We start from the raw sequence: 5177 nt of genomic DNA on the forward strand, positions 1-5177 counted from the left end.
CATTACAAGATTCTCTTTGTTTCCCTGGATAATTTACTTTGTTTCCCCTAGATAATTTACAAATCATTACAAGATTCCTCTCTATTTCCCCTCCTTATGCAAAGGCAAATTTGGACTTTACAGTTTCGAGGCAAGTTTGGACTTGAGAGTGAATTTACACTTTCCAATATAAGGTTAACATGGCATACAACCATTCTCTCGCTTTAACTTTGGAACACATTTTCGCAACTTTAGCCTTTTCTAAGTGGTGTATCGTTTCATTCAACTCCATTGCTTATTGCTTCTCCGGATGGGTGGTTTTTCGTGAATGTTTGGTTTATTCCAACAATAAACGAACAACAATCATAAACCTGAACCAAGGCCACATCGTGGCATTGTGTGAAAAATAAGCAGTATCTCTGGTTTAATAATGGATTACATCTTTATTGTTTTTATTGTTCATTTCATTTTCCTGGTTACTACAATATTTCCTTGGCTATAGAATATTTAACTGGCTGGATGATGTTACTGTAACTTTATACTGGGCTATAGAATATTGAAGTGGCGGGATGATGTTACTGTAATTCTGTTGTAGAATTGGATATAAGAATGATCTGCAAGTCGAACACGAACTTCTCGTGACACGGTGTTATCCTGCAATTGACTTTATGAAAGGGATTGACAGTGAGAACCAAATGCTCTTTTTCCAATCATTAGAAGTCCCAAAATCTTTAACTAACGTATCAGATCGAGATGTGTACATAGCCGACAGCTGGTTTTCGATCTGCTATGTTTGCTAAAATGTCGTTGGATGCATTAGTATGTTTTCAGCTCACAGTTCCTGAACCGTGTGAGAGGTAATATGACATTCGCTGGATGTATTCAGCTCACAGGCCCTTAACCGTCTCAGAGATAATATGGCTTTCATCCATAGGTTTGCAGCCTTCTACTATTCACAGATAACGTATCTATGTGTCAAAGAGCTACACAAACTTTAAAATTCTGCAGTGATTCAAGGTGGCCAAGTCATTCATGGCATTCCCTCAAATATTGAATATCTTACTGCAATGGCAGTTACGGTACGGCCACGCTTTTCTTTGGCCGCTTTCAAATTTAAAAATCAAAAGCATTTCTTCATGTATTCTGTCACTCGGAATATCCATGAAGCCACATCGACTATTGAGTACCAGCTCACGCAGACACCCGTCTGTGAATCACACATCCCTAACTTAAACTATGTAAGTAGGGATTCCAAATATGCTTTGATGTTGCAGAAGTGTAACAGCATAAAAGAGCTGAAACAAGCACATACCCAATTGATTATCAATGGTTTTGAGCATAATACCTTTTTGGGAACCAAGCTTGTGAGCATGTATGGTACGTGCTTCAGTCCAGAGGATGCTCGCCTACTGTTTGACAGATTGCCGGAGTCAAGTATTTTCTTATGGAATGCCATGATTAGAGGGTATGCCATAAATGGGTTTTCTGATGGGGTTCTTCAACTGTACAACAGAATGCCCATGGAAGGCATATATCCAGACAATTTCACTTTCCCCTTCGTGCTGAAAGCGTGCGCCAGCCTTTCGGCTCTGCAAAAGGGTAAGGAGATTCATTGTCGTATGGTAGCAAGTCATCTTGAATCGGATGTTATTGTGGGTACCGCGCTTATAGATATGTATGGTAAATGCAGGGAAATTAGGAATGCGCGCCAAGTGTTTGACAAAATGTCTGAACGAGATGTAGTTTCGTGGAATGCCATGATTGCTGGTTATGCTCAGAATGGGCATGCCGAAGAGGCATTGGTACTCTTTCGTCAGATGAGAATGACAGACGTCCAGGAAAACGCGGTGACTGTCATGAGTGTGATCCCGGCCTGTTCTGATTTAGGAGATCTTCAACTGGGTAAGTGTATCCATGGCTACACAATTAGAGGTGGGCTTAAATTGGACGTTTCTGTCGGGAATGCACTTATAGACATGTATAGCAATTGTGGGAATGTGGAGATGGCATGGCAGTTGTTTGATGAAATGTCTCAAAGAAATGTGGTCTCATGGAGTGCAATGATTGGAGGGTATGTGTGGAATGGATATGCACACGAGGCCTTGGCACTCTTTTTGCAAATGCAAATTGCTGAGGTGAAACCTAATGCAGTTACATTGATTTGTGCTCTTGAGGCATGTGCTCAACTAACAACGGTGCAACAGGGGAAGGAAATCCATTGTTGCATTTTGAAAAACGGCTCTGAGGCAAACGTATCGGTTGGGACTGCCCTCTTGACTATGTACGTGAAATGTGGGTACATAGAGATTGCACGCCGTTTGTTTGACCAAATGCCTAGTAAAGATGTAGTGGCATGGAGCGCAATGATTTCAGGGTACGCCCAAAATGGATATGCTAGTGAGGCTTTGGTGTTGTTTCGCCAAATGCAAGTGAAGCCTAATCGGGTTACTGTGGTGAGTGTTCTTCCTGCCTGTGCTGACTTACCAGACCTGCAAGAGGGTAAACGTATCCATGATTACATTATAGAGAATGGATTTGAGTCGGATGTTTCGGTGGGGACTGCTCTTGTAGCGATGTATGCAAACTGTGGGTGTATAGAGCAGGCACTACGATTATTTGACAAAATGCCCAAAAGAGACGTGGTTGCGTGGAATGCAATGATTGCAGCGTGTGCCCAAAATGGATATGCAAGTGAGGCTTTGGGATTGCTTTATCAGATGCAAGTGGCAGGTGTGCAATGCGACGTCGTTACCATGGTGAGTGTACTGCCAGCGTGTGCCCATTTAGCGGAACTTCATCAAGGAGAGTTGGTCCATGAATATGCAATTAGAAATGGCTTTGAATCAGATGTCTCTTTGAAGAATGCCCTCGTAGACATGTATGCCAAATGTGGGGGTATAGAGAAAGCCTACCAATTGTTTAAAAAAAATTCCAGTAGAGACAATGTCTCGTGGAATGCAATGATTGCGGGGTTTGCTCAAAATGGACTTGCTGTTGATGCCTTGGAACATTTTCGTCAAATGCAAATGACAGATGTAATGCCGGACTTGGCAACCATGGTGAGTGTGCTTCCTGCTTGTGCCTATTTAGCGGCTCTGAAAGAGGGCACGTGGATCCATGCATACATTATAAGAAGAGGATTTGAGTTCGACATCTCTGTAAGCAATGCCCTGATAGATATGTATGCCAAATGTGGAGAATTAGGCTTTGCGTGCCAATTGTTTGATAGCATGTCTGAAAAAAATGTCATAACTTGGAATGCAATGATTGCAGCGTATGGTATGCATGGGCATGGTGAGGATGCCCTCGAACTTTTATCCCAGATGCAGCAGATTGGCATGAAGCCAGACCACATCACATTCATCAGTATCTTGTCTGCATGTAGACATGCTGGCCTCGTGGACGACGGTTGGCAATGTTTTGTTTGCATGAGTCAAGATTATCTCATCACACCCAAGTCAGAGCACTATGCATGCATGGTTGATCTTCTTGGTCGTTCTGGACGTTTGAATGAAGCACTAGAGATTATAGAAAATATGCCATTAGAGCCAGATGCGAGTGTCTGGGGGGCCTTGCTTAATGCCTGCAGAATCCACTGCAATATTGAGCTTGGAGAATATTCGTCAAAGCGCTTAATTCAGTTGGAGCCTGAAAACCCTGCACATTATATTCAGTTGTCTAATATCTATGCCACTGCTGGAAAGTGGGATGGTGCAATAAAGGCAAGAACAACGTTGAGTGTCCGGGGGTTGAAGAAGACTCCAGGATGCAGCTGGATTGAAATGAAAAACGGGGTTCACTCATTCCTTGTAGGAGACAGATCACACCCACAATCAGAGGAAATCTATGCAATGCTGGAAAACTTGGCTGCACAGATAAAGGAGGCAGGGTATGCACCGGATACAAGCTTTGTATTGCATAGTGTAGAAGAAGAGGAGAAGGAAAATAGCCTCTGCAGTCACAGTGAGAAGCTGGCAATTGCTTTTGGTCTTATTAACACCAGCCCTGGGACATGCATTCGAATCACCAAGAATCTTCGAGTATGTGGTGACTGCCACAATGCTACTAAATTCATCTCAAAGATTGTCAAGCGAGAAATTATTGTGAGGGATACAAATCGTTTCCATCATTTCAAGGATGGGCTGTGTTCATGTGGGGATTACTGGTGATGCTGATGAGAAAAAAAAAAGTCAATGTTAATATGGATATAAAAGCGTCTAATAATCACAATGTTTATACTATAATGCAGTGTGTCGGAAGTCCAAATCTATACATAATGTCGAAAGCACCGATGTTTATTGCTCATTGATTATATCATCCGATCTTGTATTAGATGCATTAATTAAATTCCCAATATAATCACTTTTGTGGGCTGGGACATAGCCACCATGTTATGTCCGTCTCATGACGAAGCATAAAGTCTTGAACTTGTTGGGGGAAATTTTGTCGCTGAGGATCAGATGATAAGTTTTCTGAGGGAAGGTAATGGATTCACAATAAGTACACGTTATGAAGAAGTGTCGAAAGTAGAATGACTATTTATTGGGGGAATCAGTGGATGTTTAAACTTTATACCGATGTGAGGGAGTTGCGGTGATTGTATCTCTTCATATCCTCTGTTATTGAGAACTGACTCTTTCAGTGTCACGTTGTAAATGTAGTCCTTTGAATGGTTTCTGACTTGCCAGAATATAATGCAGATTTGACAGTGAAGCTTTTTACCCCATTGAGGGGGGGTGGGGGTTGGGGGCGCCGGGGTTTCTCCACTCTAGTCTCAGTGTCCATTTCAGTGCTTGTCAGTTTTCTGTGCATTTATTGTTGGGCTGTTTTAGGCATATTTAACTGCAAGTTTCCTGTCCATTTTAATTATTTTAACCACTTTAACAGGTTCGGGATTTTGATGGCTATTCTGTATGCAATTATCAATATATCTATGATGAACATGCTATGAAGTACCCCCCTCTTGTGTTTGGTCACCGATTCAAATGCAGTCGAGTGAAGATACGAAAGCTGAAAGCAGACTGAAATTCATTATAGTTAATTAGCACCATCTTACTTATCATTATTTTTGTGGTATTTTGGGTCAACTTTGGTGTGGACTGTTGCTATCTCAGAGCTTGAAAAAGAATATGTAAGCACTAGGGGCGTTTCTTGAATATTGTTGTAGCTTTATGAACTATTGATACTCTTAACTCTGG

The 5177-nt window shown here is 41.7% G+C and overlaps 1 pseudogene across 2 annotated transcripts; it reads left to right on the top strand.

The window, feature by feature from the left end:
- The first annotated feature begins 286 nt into the window (after positions 1-286).
- On the top strand, positions 287-4692 carry LOC149176441 (pentatricopeptide repeat-containing protein At1g11290, chloroplastic pseudogene; annotated as a pseudogene). Of its 2 annotated transcripts, XR_016258065.1 has the most exons (2): positions 1443-1578; positions 1670-4692. The product of XR_016258065.1 is annotated as a pentatricopeptide repeat-containing protein At1g11290, chloroplastic pseudogene, transcript variant X2 (transcript). The 2 variants fall into 2 exon arrangements; XR_016258064.1 differs by having other exon boundaries at positions 287-4692.
- Positions 4693-5177: the final 485 nt, after the last annotated feature.

Source organism: Pinus tabuliformis, chromosome 4_1, assembly GCF_031772625.1.
Source record: "Pinus tabuliformis cultivar Carrire ecotype Pingquan chromosome 4_1, CPIR1, whole genome shotgun sequence".
Lineage (NCBI taxonomy): Eukaryota > Viridiplantae > Streptophyta > Pinopsida > Pinales > Pinaceae > Pinus > Pinus tabuliformis.